This window comes from Galleria mellonella, unplaced genomic scaffold (genome assembly GCF_026898425.1).
Source record: "Galleria mellonella isolate WM207_F2 unplaced genomic scaffold, CSIRO_AGI_GalMel_v1 utg312, whole genome shotgun sequence".
In the NCBI taxonomy this organism is placed as follows: Eukaryota; Metazoa; Arthropoda; class Insecta; order Lepidoptera; family Pyralidae; genus Galleria; species Galleria mellonella.
In genome coordinates this window covers 6,527,307-6,555,285 of record NW_026442074.1, presented here as the reverse complement: position 1 = coordinate 6,555,285, position 27,979 = coordinate 6,527,307, and the positions used below count along the sequence as shown (strand labels likewise).

Below are 27,979 nucleotides of genomic sequence, written 5' to 3'. Positions count from 1 at the left end.
GATTAGATATAAAGAAGAGAGTAGATTTCTTCACTCGGCGTAAAGATATATTATGGAATACATTTTGAAATAACGTTCTAACGGTGTTTGTTTTGTACCATAAATGGGATTAACAGTATAACAGCCTATATCGTTCGTCGCAAGAAGAAGCTTCTCTCAAACTGCACTATTTGCTACGATTTGAATGAGGGAATTTGTTTCAGTAGTTGTATATTTCTTTTTATACAACTTAGAATGGCATACAAGCTGATGGCCCACCTGATGGAATGTGGTAACCGTCGCCTATAGACATGAGCAGTACCATGCACATAACAGACTATACTGTTTCGCCCATGATACCCCCCATGCGTTGCCATTCCTGAAGACTCAGGTGTTATTCCTCTGTATCCTGTAAATTCACGCCATATCCCTTCAAACCGAAACACGGTTAAAACACGAATGGGACAGAGGTACCCAAGCAAACGACTTTTGTACAAAGTCTCCCTCTGGTGAAATATATTTATGGATTGCAACTGTGCATCAAAATTCTTTCAGGTCAACCTACATGCTAATCCCTATGAAACCATAGTGGTTAATTTTGTTGCTGGTGATTTTCCTACAACGAGGCAACTGACGTGACTTCATACTTGTCTTTATCAATTAAAAAAAAAACTTATTGTAATTAGTTAATTAATCTTTTAGTACAAACATCACAACGTCGAAGCTCCAGGAGTGCTGTAGACCTTACAATATGCTCCTGGGAGGTGGAGGAAAAGTTAAGTATTTGCAAATGAGGTATAGGATTTGTTTATGTTAGCTATTGCCACTTGTGCTGCGGTAGAAAGCAGAAGGAAACCTATGACTCCGGCTCTATGAGGAAGAGACTATGACGCAAATTAGGGTTTTAACCAGACGGGGTCCTAAAATACGCGTCTGACACCTCCAGCGCGACGAGTGTTTTATGACAGATTTCTGCAAACACTAAAAGGTGCGTTTAGACAGACGTCCCTTGCTTTGTAGACAGAAGTATTACGTTTAATTAGAACACAAAAGTACGAAAGTTCCATTAAAAGCTAATTGTTCTTCTTTAGAGGATGTAAAATATCCCCTCGAGCGTTTCAAGCTAGCCCATAACAAATTAATGATTTATCTGTAAGTACAAAACGAGAGTGCTTCATTGCTTTAAAGCGGACAGTGTTAGATAAATTGCTATTTAATTTTGAATAATGCCTTACTTGTAAATTTCTAGGGCACCTTTAATTATTGATACTCGTATATAATATTTTTTGTGGATAACCGTCTCGTGAACAATTTTACTTGTAAGCCAGGGCTGCCAATTGCAATTTCATAATTTTTCCCCAAAATGATTCCTTAGAATAGATTTTGTACTACCAAGTAATTAACTACTAGTATGGCCGACGGGATCGTTCCTTATGGCAGTCTATGGGGGAGGCCTATATCCAGCAGTGGACAGATAATGGCTGAAATGATGATGATGATGGACGACGGGAAAAATCTACAACTTCGACATGGTGATATTTAAAAAAAAGAATTAATAAATTTTTTAAACTCCTCCTTTATTGTTGCTATAATCTACAGGCTACGATATTACCATCGGCCAACTCGCTTATTCGTTTGCCATCTTTTTACATAAAAAGTCGAATTTTAACGGAATTGCACTTTAGGTTACAAATGCAAACATTTATTTCAAACATTAAAATACCTAAAATTATCTATGTTAATTTTTTTCTTTGAACATTTCTGCAACTCTCTAGAAGAAAAATGTTACCCAGAATTACGATAAACTATTGAATCTGGCAATGCTCTTGTGAGCTGTGTCGAGTTGGTTAGATGGAGCGTAGAGAGGTGCTATGTGACTGCCGGCCGAATATCGAGGCCGCTCCACGGGATGTCGGCGGTTTATGTGCGGATCGCATTGCCTTGATACTTGATACCTTCTATCGTTATAATGATAATAATTATAAGTTTTTTATACATTGGAAGACTGTTGGTGTAATATTTTTTTTTTGACCAAAAATTATCTAATTATTTTAAGCTAACTATCTAAGCTAGTAGTCTTATAATAATGTATATAATGAAATAATAAACATTAAATTAGAATGTTTATATTTCTATAATATAATGATAATAAATTGATGGTAGAATATTAAAAACTTACAGTAGGTATTTATTTTATTTTTAATGAAATTAAACATTACCACAATTATAGTAATGGATTTGTATTAGCATACACTAAGTTCTTCGCCTGTGGCTCTCTAGATTAACTTTATTAAAAAAACAATGAAATGTAAATAAAAAACATTAGTATTTTTTAATAAAATTATTAATAAAAAAGATGGAACGGATCAACTAATTGACTAAATAAATGTTATATTAGTATAACATGTTGTAAAATTTTATAACACGGATATATGTATGTCCGTGCTATAAAATTATAAAAATAAATAAGTAAACTATAAAAAATTAAATAAACAAATATTACATATATTTAAGGCACAAGGTTTGACGCGTAGTAATGCGTCTTCACTTCCGGATAATATCTATCTAATCTATTTATTTAATCAATATGTAACGTCAAAACTTCCGTTAAATTAAATATTGAACGTTCGGGGTTTTAAACAGAGGTTTTTGATTGACTGATTTCAGACCATATTTTTTAATTATACTTGTATAATGTGATGGGTTATTGTTTATTATTCTCATCTCTTTAACGTCACTGGTTGACATATATACTTTATAGACTAGTAAAATTATAAAAATTAAATTCACATAGTAAGCTCTTACTTAGAGGAGAAGGAGTAGCAAATAATTTTCAAAAGTTTAGTTCAAAGTCAAAAAGAGGAATGAAAGTGTTTGAAAAAATTTTAAACTTGAAACATACAAAATTTTATTCTAGTTTTTTTTTTGTAAATAAAAGTAAGTCACCTGTTTTAGTTTTTTGGAATGAAAGTTAAGGTATATTCGATATTAAAATTTTTTTTTTAAACAAATTTGAAATATCGATTTTTTTACAAGTTGTTTTACAATAAAGTAAGAAGATGATCGTAATTTTCTTAAACTGATCAAGATCTATCAATCGACATTCTCCATACCAAAGGTGAGCTCTGCGCGGGCGCAGCGAGTGACGTGTCTCTTCACTTCTCTTCCTTCAGTGAACCGCGAACTGCGACGTTGTGCGAACGTATATTGCTGTAGTTAAAAAAATAAATCAAAAGTAATCATTGCTAATTGGTGTTACATTGAACATAGTGTGAGATCGAAAAAACTAAATTGATACTTTTAAGAACGTGAGCTATAAAAGCTCAAGAAGTTTTTTAACACAAGGACAGTGTTATGAAAGTTTTATTACAGGTCAAATAAAGTGGTTATCATTCTTGGTAAAATTTGTTAAATTCCGGGATTGTTTTGTGTTGTAGTCACGACACGGATTAATAAGGTAAGTGGTTAGTGAATTTTGTATTCTTATTTTGTTAGGGGATCTTCTATTAACGATTGAAGATTTTAGCTAAATAGTTGCACCGGCCACCGCATTCGTAGTTGAACGTCTGTGAATTGAATGTTGTAAAACGAATGAATTGAAAACTTTGTCTTCAATAACAAGAACGTTAATAACTGTCAGCATTCCGATGAACTGAGCCTTTGAATATTTTGTTATGACACAGTCAAATAGAAAGTCACTAAAATATACCTACTGCTAATATGCATATTATATTACCGCAAAAACAAGAATTCGCGGAAGTAACGCGAGTTGCGTTAGCAAAGGAGAGTTGCGTTCCTAGATTCGATTCCATCGGAACAAATATAATACCGGTTTTCAATATACGAAGATAACAACATGCAAAAGGCATTAAGAATCTATAAAGAAACTGCAGTATATAAATGCTATACCCAACTACATTCAGGTGTAAGGTAATTTCTCAGGAAGTAGTATTTTCGTAGAATTTTGCAGGTATCGGACGGGGTGAGATATCATCTACCTACCCTTAAACTGGCCGTATTTTTTTTACCATTGTAAGAAATAGTCACCACTACAAGTATCTATTTTTTTAATGAGTACGTTATACCTATCTTTTTAATAAGTAATTTTACGTTAGAACATTTTGTAACTGACTTTAATATAGTAAAATGGTTTTTATAATACCTAATTGAAATCTCGGTGGGTCATATTTGTTAGCAATATACTCTATTAGGTCAATTCCATGTGCGTTAATTCCTGATAAAATCATCACGATAGGCCAATTGACCTTACTTCATCCTCATTGTCTATCATCATCCTTTATTGGTTCCGCCAAAGTAATCCAACCATTATCCCCTTTTTATTCATAAAAATATCATACAACTTGTATGTTACCAGGATTACCATTTCCTAATAATTTTGTATAGGAATATATATGAACATTACCATAATATTTATCAAAGCTCTCTTATCAATAGTTTTAGGATGCAATCATGTCCATAAAGCTCGTAATGCAGAGACAGATAAGATAAAAGGACAGGGAAGAGAGCCAGATAAAACTGTCATCTAAATAGGTTCTTATCATCATCGGTTGCCCTTATTATTTGGTCTATACTTAGGATTTACACTGTATACTTTGCATTGATCCCAAACTCCTGTAATACCATAACTTCTCTTCAAAGTTCATTTTGAACATTCACTGAAAGAAAACAATACCTATTTTGGCCATTTTGCACATATTATATGCATTTTCTATGAACTGAAAAGGAGGGTCACATGGTTTTTGACATGAATAATGTTGTTTACGTCTAGAGAGGATGGTTACTACTTTCTATTAGATCTGTCAGCTTATCTGCCATCCAAGTTGCATAAAAATAAAACAAACGAGACTATAAAACAGATATGAACTCCAAACATACGCGTTGAAAATTCCAAATGTTATAATCTCTCGAATTAAAATACTTTTACTGGATGTTATTTTTATTTATTTTTAAAATAAAGTCTATGTATGATATCAGTAATACGTAATCCAAATAATGTGTCCGACTTTAAATGAAGCTAATTATTCACTTGCAGTAATAATCGTGATGACCTTGTCCTTATCTCAGTATTTGTGGTTTTTTTCTTCTATTATTCATTACTGCCATAGTATATGTTTAGTCTGTTATTAGACTGAGATTCACAAAGTAATATAATGTCTAATAGCTGATCTTATAAGAGATGGTTACAGGATTTCTTCTGTAATTAACGCAAATGCACCGTGTTTTAATTCCATAAATTGGTTTAGATAACTAGTTTGCAGACAGTAATTAAGGTCTGATAATGGAGTCTCAAGATACAAGATCTACGCGTAAAGATAGATTGTACTAATGTTTGTTTCAATGTACTGTGTTAATAGAAACTAGATTCTGAACATCCGAGAATCGAATCCAGTTCTAATTTTTGTAAAGTTAACTTTTTATTGTGACATCACTAAAAGTAATCAATATTTTCAATCAAAATAATAGATGAGTTTATTTTTAATAAACTGATTTTATTATCTTTTTAACGATTTTTCAATCGAAAGTGTTTATTATCGTGTTGCTTTCATTAACTGTTACTAATTTGCTCAAGATTGGTGTACGTTCCTTTTTTAAAACGGTATACTCATATACAAGTATAATTTGCTAACTCGCTGTAACATATTCTGTCCTTTTCCATACTAAATACTACCCTCTTATTTATAAAAACTAAAACATCCTACAAACCTTTTTTAACAATTAGAATGCTTTGTCATTGTCTTTGAAATTGAGAAATTAGCACAAAAGGACAAAAACACTTCAATAGCTAAAGTAGGTTTATGAGGGGTTTGACTTTTGTTGGAATAAGGAAGTACATGTGTACTATATAATTTCTGGCGATTAGTCGAACTATTAAGGCGTCAAGAAGTAACAAGCAATGTCACTTTCACGTTAGTAATATTAAGTATGGGTTAAATTCGAAATTACCCAAATAAAACATACAATTACCTACATTATTGTCAACAAGCCATTGAAGTTCTATTGAACCCTGCAAATCACATTGCTAAAATGACATTCACTTAATACGATTTCACAGTTGGAGCATGCTCGACGCTTGGTCAACGCTCTTGGGCAACGAGCTCGACATTTTTCCTTTGTTAAAGTTATTTATAATCGTTTGAAATAAATTAAATTATGCCACAAGTGCTTGTATAATAATTTAGACTTTTTAAACATTCTTCCTGCTGTTTTCAATATTTTTAAATCAAAGTATACAATTTATTAGAGAGACTTATGTTTGTTGGCGAATCATAATGGAATAGCATTACGCTTGCGCTATAGATATTTGCTAACAGAGCCTGGAGTAGTAAAGAATGATAGGAGATAATAAAGTCAGTTTAGTATATCTGTCGTGAGGAATTCATCAAAAATAACAACGATGGTTTCCAGAGGGAGCCATGTTAAGGTTAGGCAGCAATCTAAGTATAAAAATAAATCTCAGAGCAACGAGAATTACGAGCAATATACTGTATATTGCTAGTAATTCCCATTGCTCTAAGATTTATTCTTTCACGGATTCTTCTATTAAGTATTAAGGTGTAAATCAAGAATTCTTTCATCAGTAAAGAAGTAAAAATATTGCGTATTAACACTATTGTATAAAGCAACTGAGAAAAAACGTGAAGTAATGAAAGAGAGGAAAACTATGAATGAAACCATACTAAACTGCCATCAGCTTTGATAATACGAATAGACTAATGACCTCCCTTTCTGTGTTAGAGATAATCATGTGTAGCAATAGTACATTAATATTTATTTATGTAATTAACAACTACAAAATTTAATGTGTCTTGGTTTTATGATTTTGACGATTAATGACAATTAGTTGGTGAATTTTATAAACGAGTAGGTAATATATAAATAAAAGTGCTTTTATGGTGGTTTAGTGGAGACTGCAGTCTATTTACATAAATATCATATTGATATAATTCGAAAAAAATTAAATAGGTTAAATAAAATTAAATAAAATTAAAAAATTAACTAGCCTATTAGCAAAAATAAGGAAAAGAAACAAAATGGCAATATATTAGCCAATAGTCGTAGGTAATGAGTTTAGATGAGATGAATTAATAAAATATGCCAGTGTAACTCGTCTTTTGTCGTGTACCGTTAATTCCCGAGTCGAAATGAGTTCCGCAAATTAAACTTAAAAACATAACAAACATACATATGTATTTTGACATTTATATTTATCGCAAGAACAAGTTTTACTAATGCTAAGAATATTCTTTGTAAAGAAGTCTATATTACATAGTTATCTTCAATCTCAAATGTAAATATTGTTTGTAAACAAACCTTCAGTGTTGTATAACAAAACTACAAAAATGTCACAACAAAATATATAAATGCTAATTGTTCTCGTTTTGTTTGTGTTGACAAACAATGCAACATTGCATCTGACACTTCAATGTTATCAAAGATAACGATCAATTGGTATTTAAAAGTATTATAAATGTAATACTTTTGCTAACTAAATATTTTATAACATATTTAAATTTTTATGATCTTAGTGATCTCACTATTAAAAAAATTCAAATATGTTTTTGACTTTGATAGAAATAAATCAAGGTACGTTCTTCCATTTCCTGTATGGTCTTGGCATAAAAGAGGCCACCTCTTCCTTTCCCGTGGGTGTCGTAAGAGACGACTAAGGGAGGGCGAGGGATGGACAGCAGCGTCCCTCTTAAAACATGTCTAAAATCTGACTGCGATTGGCAATCCGCCTGCCAAACATGGCAATTACTGATAAAACCCCGCAAGGAGGAGGCTTACGTTCAGCAGTAGACAGTTAAAGGATGATATGAATGAATGGTGACTTTCTTCCCCGCCCAGCCACGCTTTGGAACCAACTTCCAGTAGCAGTATTTCCGAATCAATACGACATCGTAACCTTCGAGAATATAGCATCCTTTTTAAAAGGCCGGCAGCATATCTGCAATTTCTCCGGTGATGCAGGTGCTCATGGGCAGCGGTAGTTACTTACCATCAGGCGAGCCCCATGCTCGTTTATCCATTGTTATAAAAAAACATTCGTACCTTGATATACTTACTCCTTTATATTATAAACGTAAAAGTGAATTTTTTATTTGTTCGTTATCTCTTGACGCTTTAATGGCTCGACCAATCGTTATGAATTTTGGTATATACGTAGTATTTGAGATAAAGTCACGGATAAAAACTAACAAATAACATGTATAGATATTACTGACAATAAATACTCTTTATTATTTCCTCTAAAATACATAATAGTATACATACTTATACATATACACAAAGAATGCTTAAGGGAAACAAAATTAACAGATAAAAGATCCCACAAAGAAAACAATGGGCGGCCTTATCGCGAAAACGATCTCTTCCAGACAAACTTGTGATGCGAAGGATGTAGTTATTCCTTCGTCGAGAACTTGGTCGAGGGGGAATATACAAAATTCTATGAGCATAATACATTCATTTATAAGTACGTGCATTAAAATTACTTGTATCTCAAATTTTTGATCCAAAATCCTAATTTTATGCCTACAATCTAGAAACCAAACATCCATCAAACAAAAGACATCAACGACAGCGTGACGAAATATATATCGTACTATAAACAAATTTTGCGGTTTTGTCCACATTACACTATTTTCATGGATATTAAAAACTTTTCCTCATTGAAAATCTAGGTCACATTATATAGTACTGATTAGTCGGAACTTAATATTTATATACTATTTTTGAATAAATATATATTTATTCGACAATCGTTATTCTATCCAAATTCTATTTTTTCTCTAAAAACTATTCAGACTATCAAGAATATAAAAAAAAATGCCAAATAGGTCTGGATCAATTTGGCAATTTTTTCTATTCTTAAATAGTACTATCTTCGACGAATATTATATTATATTTTATTACATCTGTAATAATTTTATTCGAATAATAAAATAGAAGAGATTGCTTGTTTGGTCGTGCTAATCTTCAGAAATACCAGTCAGATTTAAAAAAAGGCTTATTGCGTTTGAATTTTTGCTCATTTCTTCTTGAGGAAGGTTATAGGCTATTCAACATCACGATCCGACCACAGGCGAAGTCGCGGTATACAACTAGTTAATAGATAAAGGTATTATTTCCGACAATGATTAAATAAATTATATATATATACGTATGACGCGTGAAATTAGTGATATTAAAAACTCCTCAGGTGTGATCCTATGCCACTATTATTGTTATGCAAAAAGCGAATTATAAATAATTTAGCATTGTATTGATAAAGATGGCGAGCGTGATGGGAAAGATGTGAAAGTTAATATAGATGTTTGGGTATTTGTTACTCGATTATATACTTTTTAACGACTGAGTGAATTTGAATGTTTGATATACACTTTTTTTATGCAACAGAATGGTAAACAAGTTGATGACGGCCCATCTGATGATAAGTGGTAACCGTCGCCTATAGACATGAGTAGTACCATGGACATAACACAGTATACTGTTTCGTCCATGATACACCCTACGCCTTGCCATTCCTGGGAACTCAGGTGTTATTTATTTGTACCCTGTAAACTCACTGTCATATCCCACCCTTCAAACTGAAACACAGCCATGCAAACAACTGCTTCACGGTAGAAACACGAATGGGATAGAGGTGCCCAAGCAAACGACTTTTGTACAAAGTCTCCCTCGGGTAAACATAAACTAAATACATATATTATAGAATATAGATTAAAATATTAAGATATCCTAATTTGATTGCAAATATTCCTGAAAAGTAATTTTTGGTCCTAAGTGTTTTAACACTATCGGGAGCCATGATTAAAAGTTTTTAATAACTGATTTATTTTTTTTATACATAATATAACTGACTTTTATAACGTACTTACATGTTTTGTATGTCACATGAGTACACCGATTACCTGAACCTCACGTTAGGATACTTTGTGTCACCAGACTGTGAGAAGGCCTGTTATAATAATAATAATAATAAACTCTTTATTGCGCACAATAGAGATGTATACAAGGAGTATTTATACAGAATGTGCATATACAAAAGGCGGCCTTATCGCTAAAAGCAATCTCTTACAGACAACCTGGCATAAATTTTATATATTTCGCATAAGTTATATTTTTTTAATGTCCTAGATCTTATCATCAGGTGAGTAAATTTTTTACCATCAGGTGAGATATGATCAAGCGCAAACTCAAGTAATATATATATATATATATATATATATATATATATATATATATATATATATATATATATATATATATATATATATATATATATATATATATACAGTACACACAAAACCTTGTCATTAAAAAATCGACGTGAGCCGATCACCTGACTGCGCTCACCTGATTTCACATTTTTCAGTCGACTACAAAAAATATTGAATTGGCAAACAACTTAGTTGATCACTTTAGATCAATTAGCTGCGTGTTTTACTAATCACGACTGGCAGCACTGAATTAAAATTATTAAGTGCATGCAAAACTAACGACCGAGTGGGTTAGTTCAATAGCGTCAATGAACTATGGTTTTTTTTATACATGTTCAAGGCTCACCTTATGGAAAGGCGCTGACCGTCAAAGGTGATAACACTCACCTATAGACGTGTAAAACACCACATTTGTAAACATCACAATAGTACTGGTTATTTGTATAGAATTATTTTGTTTAATTCCACTGCCATTAGTATGTGTGTGACTGCCAACACTTGAAGATTGGCCACCACCTTTACTATCAGAAGTTCCACAATCTTCACACACACACACACAAAAGAAACGTTCACAAAAGAATTTATCCTTTTGAAATTAGAAAGGAACTTCGCACTAAATACAACGGGTCTACCATGAAACGAAATTCCGAAATTTCGGACTCAATTTCGTGTTTTTGTTTATACCAAAATCGGATCAATAAATAGAATTTAACATTTCATTCGTCATACATCCTATCATAAAATTTCAAAGGAACGATATTTTAACATTTTTAATATTTCCAAACGGCATATATTATGTAATTTTAACATTAAATTTGTATTTCGTTCGGCTCCGAAATTTCGGAAAACACTTCATGGTAGGCCCTCTGATTTATGTGACTTATTTAGTATTATTAAATATCTAGTATTTACAAAGAACCTTTATGGTGGTACTATTATTTTACAGAGCTAAATCTACTTAAAAAAGGCGTAATAAAGTTTCTTAGGGGTCGGTAACGCGCGCTTGATATCCCTGAGGGCCTAGCATGAAATGTCTTCCGAAATTTCGTAGCCGAACGAAACACAAATTTAATGTTAAAATTACATAATACTTACCGTTTAAAAACATTAAAAATATGAAAATATTATTCCTTGGAACTTTTATGGTAAGATTTATGACGAACAAAATGTTAAGCTCCATTTACTGGCCCCATTTAGGTGTGAACAAAAACACGAAATCGAGTCAGAAACTTCGGAATTTCATTTCATCGTAGGCCCCCTGGTGTTACAAGCATCCATAGGTTACGGTAACCCCGTTTCCCGTCCTGATTAGTATACTTATTTGCAACCATAGTAGTATAAAAAAAGTACTTATTTAAATCTATTTATTAAAGTAGTTTAATAAAAGATTAGGACTGTCATCCTTTGATAATATTTCAAGCAATGAAGATTCTCGTATAAGCAACCGCTAACGTGAGAAAGAAAGTCGGAAAGTTAAATTGTTTGTACGCGAAATGGCTGTACAAAATACACTTTCGAGTTTCGCCGAAAATATAACTTACGATAATCTCGACGATAATGCGACGTTTTTCGACGTTATCTGTTTCAAATGTGCATATTTTTTTTCTTTTATATATTTACACGTAACTATAAACGGTCATGTCATTGATACTTTCAGAATAAACTGGTTTTTTATAAATTTCTACATAAAATACATATAATATTTTTACCACCCACCATTAGGATATGTTGATATCTTATGCTAAAGAAAATCGTGAGTGACTTGACTGAACTGATTGACGTTGACTGTTTTTTTTATATACCACTGAGGTGGCAAACAAGCATACGGCCCATCTGATGGTAAGTGGTTACCGTAGCCCATGAACACCTGCAATACCAGAGGTATTACGCGTACGTTGCCAGCCCTGAAGAAACCTCTTTACCTCCCTTTTGAATTGGTCATATGGTCTTGAAATAGATTGAGGATTAATGTACTATAAAATTATTAAAAATATTTAATTAATTAGTGCAGTTTGTGATCTCACAACACCATTCGAAATGGAACATTTTTCAATGGCGACAACATAATATAAGTACATCATTGATTTATACGTAAATTTTTATTTCTATGAACGGATCATAGTTTTAAAATGTTTAGTGTACTTACCTATTTAAATCCAGTTATAAATTCTTACTAATATTATAAATGTGAAAGTTTGTTTGTTCGTTACCTTATAGCGCTTCAACGGATTAATCAATCACTATGAAGTTTGGTATACACGTACTACATGTATGGGGGAAGGATATAGGCTATTTTTTATCTCGGCTAGTAAACATATGTCGGTCACGCCGGCGAAGTCGCGGATAAAACTAGTATTATAATAAATAATAATACTTAGAATTGTTTACTAAGCAGTGTGTACCTACTTATATTTATGTTTGATGAACCGACTCATCGATATATAAGTGCGACGAATTCTTAGAATTGACTTTCGAAAATTACTGACATTGATCTTTTAATAAACAATAGAAATTGAAAGTATCTATATATATGTATAGACATAAATATAATTTATAATTTTACCAGAGGAAGACTTTGTACAAAAATCGTTTACTTAGGCACCTCTGTCCTATTCGTATTTCTACCGTGAAGCAGTTGTGTTAGCAAATTTACAGGGTACAAAGGAATAACACCTGAGTCCTCAAGAACGCATGGCAGTGCATGGAGTGTATCATGAGCGAAACAGTATACTGTGTTATGTCCATAGTACTGCTCATGTCTATAGGCGATTACCACTACTTTAATAATATAAAAGAATTACGTCTATGTTTCGGATCGAAATAAATACTTTTATTGAAAAAAGGAATGCGAAAATCACTCCTGATTTCGTGCCGTTATCGTGACAAAAAAAATAGATGAATTTAAAACCTAATTTTAGAAATTACTAAACCGTATCGTGACCTTTTTACAGCGCACGATTACTTTTATTATTGGTGCTATTTATGGATATTAGGGGTGTTTGAATTTAAAATTTTTACCTTGAAAATTTATTGCATTCGAATAAAAGGCAATATTAATATGCAATAATGTTTCTAAATTTAATCTCAATTAAGTCTAATCTGATTAAACTAAAATGTCAGCTATCTTTTAAGATTACTTTTAAAATTTATTCAGATTTTATCATACTATTTTTGCTAACCAACAAGCATACGGCCTGTCTGATAGTAAACGGTTAATGTATCATATGGGTGCTTGTAACACCAAGGCGCGTTTTTATCCCGTGATTTGGTGAGAATATTGCATGACACATACAAACACATAAAAAAGTCGAATTCTTGATTAAATCAGTTTAAAATGAATGCACTTAAAATACGTTTTACGTATTTAATACTCAAATAAAATACAATCAACGCTTACTGATAGTCGTACGGGTCAATACCCAACCATAAAATATTTTTAAATTCAATGTTGTGTTTCTATCCGACATGAACATATCTCACTTTATTCGTTCCCTCACACAGTCTATACCTTTCTCTTTCTTATACTGGGAAACTGGATATTATCATAGACATAAATAAAAACTGGTCGTTTTGCGTTGTCGCCTTCGATTTTGTTTATAAGTAGGGACATAAAATAGGTAAACCACACGCAATCATGCAAGGATTATTTTAAAACTTTACTTTCTTTGTTTTATTTAAGAGTTATATTTTACTAGCTGGATACCGCGACTTTGTTTACATGACTCAGTATATAAAGTTGTTAGTAGTTTTTAGGGGAAAGAAAAATAAACATCCATCTTTAATCTAAACGTCCATCTATTATTACAAACTTTCTCGTTCCAAAGATGTCAAAACTCAAAAATTGCTTTACGTATAGCACTTTAGAAATACTTTGTAAATTTAAAGTGTAAATGTAATAAATTTAAAGTATTTGAAAACTCCGCGAAATAAGAGAGGCACATTTTTGTGTCTCAGCCATTTATACTCTATTGCAGATAAAGGCATATTTCATAGGTCATTGACACCTACTTCATTTGTAAAATTATTTTTATTACTTGGCAACTTCACAAGGCAAAAAAGAGGGGTGTAACAGAAGCCTTTGTGTGTTTGCGGCTACTATGTATAAGCACGCAAACGGATAGATTGATTTATTTTTTTTATTTGCAGGACATTTTAATAGGGTTGGTTCTTGTAGCTATGTCTAGTTCAACCGCTGGAATCAAACATATAAATCTGGCATTTGTGTTGATTAAATAAAGAAAGAAAGAGAGAGAGACATATTTTAGCGATTTCCAGATGGAGGTTCTCAATTCATTTATTTTTTCGTATCGCCAATTTTGAATACATTTAGGTTTTTTTCAATCGTTATGGTTTACTCCCATGTTAGTTTTATATCAATTTTGTGAAACCAAAATTGTTTTTCTATATGAAGCACATAATTGCTTGAAACTAAATTTATTTGCGCACACTAATTAGGATTCTGAATTAAAACATTTCCAATTTAAAGCGTCTACAAAACATCTCGTCGTTCATTGATATATGATATGTTGTAACAATCGAATTTGTCTTCTTTTTGTTATGTTTCGTTATGTGTAAATTTTCCAAAGCTGTCTATTTATATGGATACATCAGCATCGACAAAGCTGTGTTTACCACTTTAAGAAGAATCAAAAATATATTTGTACAGAAATGTTCGATAATGTAGTAGAAAGTTGCTATCACCTCTTCCATCTAAAGGAAGTAATTCACAGATAGTATCTATCTATCTCGTTACATTTATCGCAGATCGGACATTGTCATACTATATAACGTTATAATTTACATGTGAACTCATAGTACATTTCTAGATTTTACGAATATTCGAGAATGATAAAACAAAGGTAACGCGTAAAATGATTAAATTAATAAAAATTCGAAGATCTTTGACCCATATTGTCTCAATGGAATAGAATTATTACATATTATTAAATTTAAAATTTTACACATATTTTATAAGTATCTTTTGTATCATTTTACCTAAAATAAATATCTTATATATTTTAAACCTTTCTCACTAAATAGGTCATACAACAGTATGAAAAAAGAGAGAAAGACGAAATTTGAAGAAATTTGTTCTGTTTTGCAAAAACTCGCATTGAATTTCGATTTTCCATTACACGTTATATGATTGCTAAAGCATTCTTTATGATTAGCAATGCGAATGATCTATAATCTGTTTCATAGATCATTTTACAAGATCACGACTCGAATTCACTACTCATTTCCGTGAGTGGGCCTGCCACTGGTCCACAGTTACGCAACTGCATCGTAACAAATTATATTAACGAACGACAATGCCTTGTTGGACGCCGATAAATATGCCTGTGAAATTATAACGTAATGAGGTTAGTAAATTAAATTAACAAGTTTGTTACCGACATTTGTTACAGAGTAATTTACTGTAAACTAGTAAACCGCCCTGGCTTCGCACGAGTGCAGTTTACTATTGATTTCCTTGATTAGTTTAATTAGGATACAAGGTTTACGTAAGAATATTTAAATAACAATAAAACCCTTATCAACATGTATTGCGTTGTTTAGAAGAAGGAAACGATGAAAAATATTTTCCGAAATATTTGAACGCACATGTATGTTCATTACATGTATGAATAAAATTTCTTAGTAGGAACAATTGTTTTTTCTTCTTATTGTATGCTTACTTTTCGCTAGTAATTAATGCTTCTTTCCACTCAGAGTTTCCTAGAAGAGAACTCTTACAAAGTTAAGCTAAATAAATAATATTACTTAATTAAATTATAACAATGTAATTTTTGTGTACAATAAAATATAAATAAATAAATATTTTTTTAGAGTACTTACGCTATAGGTATTCTGTTTATATTCAATATCTTCTTAGTAGCCAAAATAAATCTAATATTAGTTAAAAATAATAGAAATGACTCAATTGAATCGTTGTAAGTTTTTTTAAACGTATTTAAATTAAAATTATTGGCTTATCTATGTTTTCCTTTCTTTACACCATATAAGACAATGTGTAACCGGAAGTACCATAGTTATTTGATTATGAGTCATACAGTAGTCGAGACATGAATACGTGTTGGAAGGGTTATAACTCTTTGTTAACTTTAACTAGAAAGTTGAATTTTTCAAGTCTTTATGGTCATAAATTGATCAAAATGATTTGATCAAAATCTAAATTTTAAATATAGACGTTCTGAAAGTAAATGTTTTTATTTCATTAGGCTTATTGTCATTAGGCTTAGCTCAACCCATAATGTGAAAAATAATAGCATTATTGTAGCGAATAATTCGAGGAAGCGCGCTAAAAGTATCCCAAAGGTCAAGTACAGAGATACGAGACTGTCCACTCCAGAAGTATTGGAACGCTATGCACTGTTACAGATCCATGCAGGCTGGAAGTGGCTTGAGATATACGAATTAATCAACATTGCCTTTTACTAGCACAGTTTTCTAAATCTTGTACTAACACGACATGGATCTGAAGTAAATAAATAAATAAAGTTAGTTGAATTGGCTAATATCGATTTGTAGTTATACAATTTGATGGACACAAACACTCTTTTGAAGACTTTGTTTTTCCTTTCTCAAATACGGAACCCTATACACGAGAAGATATGCAGAGTAGAATATTACTAACATTTATTTACGATCAACCGTTTACATCCATCAGTACGACAAGCTACAAATAATGTTATATTTCTATCAGATAAACAAAGGTTGACTGGAAGAAATCCCTTTTATGGGATAAGTAAGACTTTACTGTACAATAAAATGTTATAAACAAATAATAATATATTAACTGCAAACAAAATAATATTACATATAACGTACTCGTTCGTCACTTCAACTGTTAACGCGATAAATCATTTTAATTTACAAGTCTATTCGTGTGATTATTCACCACTTCCAACTCGGAAGTACACGACATTTATCACATTGAAAATAAAGCTCGGAATACAACAAGTTCATAATATAGCTTATTACATAATTTATTCTATGTTATCCGAAGTCGATCTATCACGAGCTTTCTCGTTGATTAAGCATAAGTATTTATTACTATATTGATACACCGCACCGTTGCGTTGGAAAGTTACCGACTGTATGGTGACTGACGTATCGTTCAATCAGTTGATTAACTATGATGTAATATCATTTGAAAAAGCCCTTTACAATTAGATAATTGTTAAAAGTATGCCATAATATAAAGTTCATGTACATAACGTGGCTATTTTTGGAGCTTAATATGTATTTAATTAAAAAAATGGTTGGTTGTAGGTATTTTGTGGAATGTCATAACATTGAGATAAAAAATATTGTGTAATACTTTCTAAGATAAAAAAATATATTTTATAGAATATTTTTTTATTTATTTAAACTTTAATGCACAGTGAAACTGTGTACATATGGCGGACTTAACACCGGACGGTGTTCTCTACCAATCAATCATTGGGCAAACCGAGAAATAAGTAGATGGTGCATTTTTGGAATAATAAATTAATACTTTAATAATTAATAGGAATATAAAAATTAATACTTAATATATATTATTACTTAATATATAATATTATAAAAATATAGTTAGACTAATATAAATATACATAAAATATTTTAAATAAATAAAAATATACATACATAAATAAATACATAAATATTACTATAACAAACAATTAACTATATTAGAAGAGTAAATGAAATAATCTATAACTCAAACAGAGTAACCAGCAAGATGTAATGTCAGCTTTTTACAACAAATAGTAATAATATTAAAAAAAATAATGTAAACCTATTTTTTTATCTCAGGATAGCGACTAAGGCAATTATAAACAAATTTTTCATATTGCTTGCTGCTTTTATTGGATAAATTAAAATCAATAAGATAGCGTTAAGTATTAGTATGAGAAGTGTCATCTCTGTGTGTAACAGTTTTCGCTTCACGACGCCGGATGCGTGCACGCACATGGAATATTGAACGATGTACTACATCCGGGGCGCAAATGGAAACCTATAGACCCATAATAGTGAGCGTAAGTTCATTTCAACAAATTTATCTATATAAATAAAAATAAAAATCGTTACATGTGTTATTAAGTGCAAATTTCGAAGACAGGTGAAACAATTCCGCTGTTATTTACAAATATTCGTTACGAGGTTCTTATAAAGAAAACAAAAAGATTGTCAAAAAAAAATGTAAAATATTCCATTTTTCTCTTTCCTATACAATTTTTTTCTAGATAATATCTACTTATTAACACAAATATTTTTATCAAACTCGTGAACATGAAGTAATATGTTAAACTGCTATATCACCATGGTCGACAATGACAAAATTTGATATAATTTTGTCATTTGGGTCACAAAAAATCCAACAGTACCTAAATTTAAACCTATTCAGTTTTTGGGGTAATATGTATAATTAACACATATCTAAATATACGAGTATCACACCATACACATAACCTTGTAATCGGGTAAATTATAAACAGCTAAAGCTAACTGTTTCTAACTGAATTCGTGTCGATTGACAGTGATTTCCGCCGTCCTGGTAACCATTTATGGTGTTCTATCGGGTCCAATGACCCATAGCTCGCAATTAGAACACCTTTGCTTAGTCAGTGGTCAGTTTGTGTATGACCAACACCATAAGGTGCTGAATAAAATTGGAAAAGATGATGTCACTCTACCTTTTTAATGAATAGTAGGTCTGCAGAAATTGATGGTGTTCTAAAAGACTTTGACAGTCCAATGTATGAGATGTCAAAAATTTGTTTGTATTTATTAAAATAAACATGGATCGCAAGTCATGTTATTGCATGACTTTTGATCCATATTGATTTTTATTATCTTATTCACTTTTACATGCAATTTCCTCCGCGTGACCGCGATATGTCAAAAGAAGCCTATGTCTTTCTTCGTCTTATTTATTATCTACGTGTGTACCAAATTTCATAGTAATTGATTGAGCTATTAAGGTGTTAAGAAGTAATAAATTGAAGAAATAAATTAATAAGGATTTTGATCTATATTTATCACGTTTTTTTTATACAGTTCATTACCGTTCTCCTGTTTGTCACGTGTATCATCGTATATGAAAAGGACATTAGCCCGCATAAAGAAGTACATAAAGCATTCTATGTTATACGCTATTATATATAATTAATCCAAGTACCAAACTTTATTAAAATTGGTTTATTAGTTTTTGTGACAAACATTTAGATTAACAAATATTCACATTTATAATAGTAATGAAATATTGTGCAGGCGTGTGCTTTGTTTTCTTAATTTTCTCTTTCGACATCCTGAATAAAAAGGATGATAAATAATGATGACATATTATATATTTACTCCTTTAACACACATTTAAATAGTTGAATTATTAGAATTTCCTTTATTTTGTCTAGAAAAAAATATAATTGAAAGTCTTATTTAGTTATTTACTGCACTTTATTCTACTTTATTAGTTATTTCAGTAAAATTAAAGGCAGTAATGTAGACAAAGAGCGCACAAATTTCTCTGATTGAAAGATATCTTTATTCTTAAGACATAAATACATATCACATATATCTCTTATTGGAACAGACAGAAACAATGCAACGGTAAATAAATGAATTGAAACAGAATTCTTTCCTCTCGTTTATTCATAAAAACCTATTGATGATAAGTACTTTAAACTTTGTCATTTTTAGCACCTATTCGGTAGACATATGTCCATATATTTCATCCGGAATCCTTCATCCATATATCCAAATAAGCTATCCAACACAAGATCCTCATTTCCATCTTTGGCGCTAATGTTACAATTTTTTTTATATTATACGCACATACTTAGTAAAGTTTTAAAATTACTTACTACAAAGACAATATTTAACCTTCTTCAAGGATTTATTGTCGTGAAAATACGGAAATACCTCTTTATCGCTCTGATAACATAGTGTATTAGTAATGCAAATAAAGTAAGCATGATCGACTCGCTATTATATGTTGTTCATGTAAAATTGCTTCTAGGTTTGTACATTACTGAATGTTATTTTGTAGTTTCGGCAATTTTTATATTTTCCTGCTGCTTCATATTGCTGTTCGTACAAGTTACAGCAAATAGATTTTTATTCTTTACAGACCACTAATGTCAAAGATCAGCATTGTGAGTCTCGCTCCACATACTACAAAACAAGAATAACTAGACAATTTGTACAAATGTGTGTCTAGAACGCTAGATCCTATCTTTGGTTCAGTTGGCAGGTTTACCGTTTGTGGCAGTTGTCGCGTTATCTTCACGCTACTGCTTTTGAGTGGTTCAAGGTCTATTTATTCTTTATGTTTTTACATCTTTTCTTAGTACGTAATTATCTATATCTATAGTAATATTATGAAAAGGAAAAATTTTAATGTTTGTTTCTTTGTAATGTATAAATTCTAAAACTACTTAAATACATTTAAAAATATTTCCACCTATAGAAAACTGTATTATCAGTGAAGATCAAAGCCCATATATTGTTTTTGAAAATTCTAACTACCCTTGCGATGCCGGGCTAGATTGCTAGTCGTCTTATATAGTAGGTAATTTTGTAAAAATGATTTTTTTAAGAGCAATTCCATTTAAAAAAAAACACATTTTTTAAATCTTATCGATTCCCAAAAAATATCAAAAATAGATTTTGTTTAAAAAAAATTTGGTTAAGTATTTGCATAATCTGTTATTTTGATTTAAAAACCCAACCACTGAACCAAAATTTATAAAATTTCCTTAGAAACAATTTGGAATATATATTTTTTTAACTTTCTAAATCTGTTTATAAATGATAGAGTTCTGAGGTATCAAACATAAAAAAAATACAACACAATTGAAACAAATCTCCTCTTTTTAAAGTCGGCCGAAATTAAATTCTAAATTGGCAGACGCGTAACATAGGTATAAAAAATATGAACGAATTGAGAACATCATAGTTTTGGAAGTCCCTTAAAATATGTAATCAATAATTCAGAGACAGATTCATTGAATCACATTAAAATTTTTACATCGCTCTTTTAAAAGGAAAATGAGACAAGTTATAACCAAAAAGGTATTATTGCGCATACCTCGAGTGGTAAAATTAACCTAAATATAACTTTCCATTGGCATTTAATATTCGATTAAAGAAAGAAAGTAGCTCTTGTTAATACCAATATGTATGTTTACTGTCGACCTTAAATTTCCAAATATTAAATACATTATAAAAAAATTAAATGCTTTATAGATGGCCCGAGATGTCAATTAATTGAAATTTTATTGAAACGAGTTCACTGGGTGATCTATCAATGCATAGCAACTAATGATATTAAAACCATGGAATTTAAAATATAAGGTTTTAGGTACGTAGATATTTAATATAAGGATTTCTCTAGATTCCCACGGGAATAAAAGTAACGTATTTCACCTAGGTAGAGATAGGTAAACAGTTATTAAGTCTAAAATAAATATGGCGGTTATAAATTGTATGTTCTATTTTAAAGTCGAAATTTCTCCGAAAGCCTAGAGATTACAACATGGAGGTCTTAAAAAAAAGGCTAAAGAAGGCAATGCGCGCGTAATGTCCCTGGTATTACAGCATGCGTTCATAGGCTATGGTAACTGCTCAGGTAGTCTGTAAGCTTGTTTATCACCTTAGTGATACAAAAAAAAATCAGTCTAGTTTTTATTCACTTGTCAGTTTTCTTTTTACATTCTTTACTAATTAATAAATGGACGCTGTCTCGCCTCCAATTTTCTATGATCTAAAAACAAATTTAATTTAGTGGGATAATAATTCCCTAATTGATATAATAATAAGCTTTACCAGTGTGAATTAAAAAAAAAATACATAAATATGTTAATTTATGGCACGGTCCATCTGTATATCAAATTCATGTTCAAATATCTTAACAAACTAAGAATAGCGTCAGTAGGAAACCGAAAATTAGGGTGTTTAGTTGCCCAATGTACCGGTACACGGGGTACGTATTACTTCTAAACAAGTTCATAAATTTCCCAATGTCGTCGACCTTGATACATGAACGGTATCCAATTAATGTGTGTTCTAACATTGCAGCAATTTCAAATAAATTTGCAAATATTGCTGTGTTGCTGGAATTTGATTACAAACGCACGTCATAACCACGCGATTCGCTATCTTATTTCCATTGGAACGACAAAAATATAATTTATTTTAAAAGTTTACACTCGTAGCGAATGGCCTACAAAATCATAATAATAAAATAATAACTTTTACAATAATAAGTAACGTCAATTATAACAAAGTTAACACATGACTATTCGAAAAGTAAACATTAACAATTAAAAAAGAATCATACAAGACTCTCCAGACCTCTGGGCTACATTCCATATAATTACGTCAAAAAGAATTAAAGAGAAAAAGAAACTCTCTTTTTCAAAATATGTCATTAAAGTGGTATTATTATATATATTTATAAAAAACTATTAAACAAAAATTACGCAATTATATTTATATTATAATTGGGTAATTCTTGTTTAATATTAATATAATTTACCCTACCATATCTTGCAATCCGTAACGTTTCGCATCGTATAAATAAATTATAATCAGATCTTTACGGATTCCGTAAGTATTGGGGTACACGATTAAAAGAAAAAAAGAAACAACGATAAATAGATGTAAGTTACGTTGTTCTATTAAATAGATAACTTTCATTTAAAATAACATTTATTTTGTTATTTTAATCAAACAATGTAGTGTGGCATTAATTTTGATTTAATAAAGACGTTCAGAATTTTTGAGTGTGATTTAGATTTATTGTATTGCTTATAAATTAAATTGTCAGAATAAGAATTGAGTTGATAAAGACGCTGATCAAAACAATTAGTTATTTAGTACAATGATTAATTTTACATAAGTACTTAGTATTTAGGTTAAATGGCAACAGCCTTACAATTAGATTAGATTGTGTGAACAAACATTACTAAACGAACATTTGGATGTTTCCACAAATAGGTACAGACAAAAATTTAAAGTTTGTTCACACTCTAAGATGGGTACTTATTTATAATTAGGCAGTTATATGTGAGTTTTTTTGTTCTGTTTTGTTTATTTAACTTCTTTAGTACGTAAGTATTTCCGTTCAAAATTTGCAATTTATTTATTAACCGTTTGCTGGCATTCGATTTTGTCGAAATTTGGCATACTTATATAAAATCGGTAACAAATAGTAGTACCATTAAGCTAATCTGACGATAAAGGCGAAAGGTAACCCTAGATCTAAACTCTAAACTGATAAATCCATCGAGTCGGAGTTGTTTTCACGTATTCTCTTTAGTGACCATTTATCTGGAGTTTCTGTAATATTTTAACAAAATTTAGTTACTTTGTTCCATATAAATAGTATATATATATATATGTAGTCAAATTGAGAATGAAAATTGCATTTTTAAAGTTGGATGAAGAGCACCAGTGTATTCGTAACAGTAATGTATTATAATTCTTACAGTGATTTCACTTGTTTTTGTAATTAATTGCAGTAAGTTACGAAAATGAAATCTAAAGTACCGCATTCTATGAGGAATTGTATTTTAATGCCAAGATTTTCAAGTTGCTTATTTAATCGAGCGTATCCATTGCCTCAAGCATTACGAGTGTGTACGTAAAAGGCGCTCGACTTTCACCGTGGGATGAGTCTGCTTGACTCGCAACTTCATGTGGAAGCATACTTTTTTCCACTCAAGCTTGAGGTTACAGTGCCCCTTTCCCATGATTGTTGGTTTTAGTAACCTATTATCCATTGTTTTCCGATAATAAAATGGATAAAGGTTCAAAACTGTAGGTACTGTATTTAATTTTCCATTTTCAGTACGCGGTATTTACGTCCGATATTTAAGATTCTCTAACAGTATATAACCAACATAATATTATGATATTGGCTCCATAATAATTTTGTAATGAATGTAATTTATTTTTTAAACAAACAGTATTTACAATAGATAAAAAATCTAGTGAAACAAATAGGAATTGACGTTTAGTACAACGATACGACTATATAGAGAACTTTTTTTAGTTCACTATTTCGTATGCGTACATTTCAGAAGTAGGAAAATCAATTAAATAAACAACTTCTGGATGCAACATCAACCATCAAATTTTAAATTACACTTCAGGAATATAATTGTGAAATCCGAATTCATTTTAGAGCAGTAGTTTTTGAGTGATCCCGAAACAAATTTACAGACAGACAAATTTTCTAAAAATGGTTGTTTTGGCATCTATTAGTCATATCAAAACCGCTCTAGTTACAATTTTATTATATTAGTAAGAAATAGGTTATTTCATTTCTTATAGTCCATGCAATAAATAGTTACTCAATATATGTAAAAATAAAGATATTCAGTCAGTATACTTAAGGGGTGCGATGATACTATTTGTATAAACGTTTATGGATAATTCAATATTGAGTTTTAAATTTTGGGTGTATTTTTTAGGGGAGTAAAGATTAATTGAAAAAGATTGGTGATAAGAAATAAGACAATTTTGCAATGACATAATTAATAGAATTTTTTTTATACAACTTAGAATGGCAAACAAGCTGACGGCCCACTTGATGTAAAGTGGTAACTGTCGTCTATAGACATGAGCAGTATCATGGACATAACAGAATACTGTTTCGCCCATGATACCCCCCCATGCGCTGCCATTCCTGAGGACTCAGGTGTTATTCCTGTGTACCCAGTAAATTCACGCCATATTCCACCCTTCAAACCGAAACACAGCCTTATATATCTTTTTTTATCAATGATAATAATGTAATTTTGTGTTATTACTAACTACGAGTACGAGAATATTCATACATTTCATTTGTATGACGGCAAATGATATAAAAAATAGTATAACTAGTATACGTCATACGGTAACAAATATGTTAATTTGTCATGTCACGAGTTCGTAACATAATTGGGAAATAGTAAATTTGAATAATATTTTTTAAAGTATTACTTTGGTATTCTAGTTTTCTTAAAATTTGCAAATAGGTTTACTTATTGTTCTTTTATTGAAAAAAAAAAGAATACTGTTTTCAGCATTATCACGCTGCGTATAATCCATACATATGCAAATTTTGATGGAAATTTCTAGAACTGTTTTGTTGTGAAAGTGAAACAGACTAAGTCACTTTCGCCTTTATATTATTAGTAATTATTACGTATAAGACACATATATATGTATACATGAGTAGGTAACAGCTATTATGCAGTAATTTTAACATGTTAATCATGACATGTTAATTCAGTACTTCTATTTGTTTTAATTATATATATTTTTTTATTTTTTTCAGATCTCTCATCATCATTGCCGGAATCTTATGTAAGTTATACCGATAAAATAAGAAGTAGCCTGAACCTCGAATAAGTGTGTGACACAATATTTAAGTAACACTAGTTTTACTTAATAGATACTTCGTAACCTTAAACATAGCTAAGATGTTAGCTACCGTATTGCGAGAATATGATAGGCTTGAAATCGATTTTATACAACATATAAAATTATGGGCAATTTCTAGCCCTTTTATATATGCAATATCGTATGGAAACCCTTCACAAATCGAGCAATCATAGCCAATTATTTATATTTATTGCATATATTTAGTTAATGAATGGCATATAGTAAATAAACTACCTTTCCCTCACCGCAAAAAGTAGCGTGTATAAATGGACATAAAATTTTATTTGAATAATTCTTTGTAAATCAATAAATGCATTTTTTTTATATTTGATCCAATACGAGTATACTGATTTACCTTATAGATACTCACCCTTTCATTTATTTTTATTATTTTTGGACTATTCGCTTGCTAAAATATTTGTGAATTTATGTAACATCTTTACATGTAATTTCTTCTTGCCATTAGTTAACTTATTAACACGGGCTTCATTTATATATTACTTAACATTTTCTTGAAATATTCGATGATGCAATGAGTTTAAACATTATTAAAAATAATTACGTTTTCAATTTGTATGTTATATTTGTTATAACTGTGTCTTTAGGGCAAGGTTGTTATTTTAACTTATGTTTTTGTTTGAGAGTTTAATAATTTTATAATGAGACTATTGAAGTAATACTAACTATATATAATATTAATAAATATGATCACGATAGTAATAATTAATATGGTAATTTATCATTTTCTTAACAGCATCTGTAAGTCTGCACAAAATGAAATATTGTTACTTAAACATTTTTGATACACTACTCTGCGTGGAGATTTGTCTATAAAGAAATATAAAATAAAATAATTATTGTAAAATCTCTCATTGGAATAGTGATTACATTTTATGCTTTTGTAATAGCATCAACGACCTGTATTTAGTACTATTCAGGTCAAGATATTTTAAAGAATTAAAACTACCGAAAAAATATGTACACTTATATTTTATTAAGTAATTACTTATAAATATTTATGTTATAAATATTTATTTTAATTAAAATACACCACCTAATAATATTTTTACAAGAATTATTTTTTCACGAGTATGTAAGTTCACAACACTATAGTTCCCACAGCAATTATTTATTATATCACTTCGCTTCATACGGTATACGTTTACATAGTTTGAAAACGTGTGAAATATAAACATTCGAGAAAGCTGCCTTCAGTAAATTCACACTGTTGACGCACGTAATGCGAAATAGTTGTCCACTAGCATGGTGACTACCTGCGCTTTCCATTTGGACAATGCACGCGCGCGCGTAAAATTTTGCTGCCAGTTTTGGCATAATAAAATAATATATTTTGATGTTTTTGTTTTAAAATTCCTCCAAATTTAACAGGGAAAGAGCATGGTCTATATAGCCTAAACATAAAATAATATGTCAAAATTTATGTATGTTTTTTTTTTATTTACTTTCTTGTTAGGAAGACATTAACATTGCAAGATACAATATCACATTGTATATATTTAATTGAAAATCACTACCTAGTAATTTCTTATATGGTATTTGGCATACGTGTAAATCCCTACTTAATGAGTAATTAATTTCCGTTTAATTATGCCATTACTTAAAATACATACATACTAAAAATTACTTTTATCAAAATCGTAAACACCTTGAAAGTACCTACTTCTAAATATATATTTTTAATTTAACTCTATTACTAAGAAGATACGTAAAAGTACATAGTACCTATGTAACTATTTGATTTCTATACCGTCTTATAGAAAGACCGAGTAATCCATAAACTTCTTGCTACTCACGGCAACGTATCACTTGTTGAGTATGAATATTAATCTGCTGGTGAAAGTTTTTTAGTGATTCATTTTATTTATAAATGCCTTTTTTTATTTACCTTTGACGTAAACCTTATGAAATATTTTATATTCTGAATATAATAAATTTCAAATATTTAATCATCGTAAATCATCAAAAATAGCCGGGCAGTAAAATAATAACTATCACTTTTATTAAATTAACCATCAAGTTGCAAATTTCAACTATCATTTTCATTCCTATGTTGAAGAAGGTAGTTACAAACGAGCTTGCGTGCAAAGAAAGTTAATTACCTCCTATAGAGTAAATTTTACTGCGTAATTATCGTTTATGTCCATAAATTGTGTTAATATACGATTTTATCAATTAAGTGTAGCAATCAAGGCCATGTTTTGTCTTTAAAATTCTTTTCTTATGCTACCCAGCGAATGTGCGCATAGTTTTTTTACTACTCTATATTAACAACAAATTATGTACAATAAGACAAAAGACATGTTTCTATATTTCCAAAT

At 30.4% G+C, this 27,979-nt stretch overlaps 1 protein-coding gene across 3 annotated transcripts in view; it reads left to right on the top strand.

The window, feature by feature from the left end:
• Positions 1 to 3,131: 3,131 nt before the first annotated feature.
• Positions 3,132 to 27,979, top strand: part of LOC113515099 (nuclear speckle splicing regulatory protein 1) — a 103,496-nt gene continuing 78,648 nt past the window's right edge. For all 3 annotated transcript variants that reach the window (XM_031908462.2, XM_026899246.3, XM_031908461.2), the window contains exons 1-2: positions 3,132 to 3,436; positions 25,534 to 25,562. The gene's annotated coding sequence lies outside the window, so the exon portion shown is untranslated. The remainder of the gene's footprint in view (positions 3,437 to 25,533; positions 25,563 to 27,979) is intronic.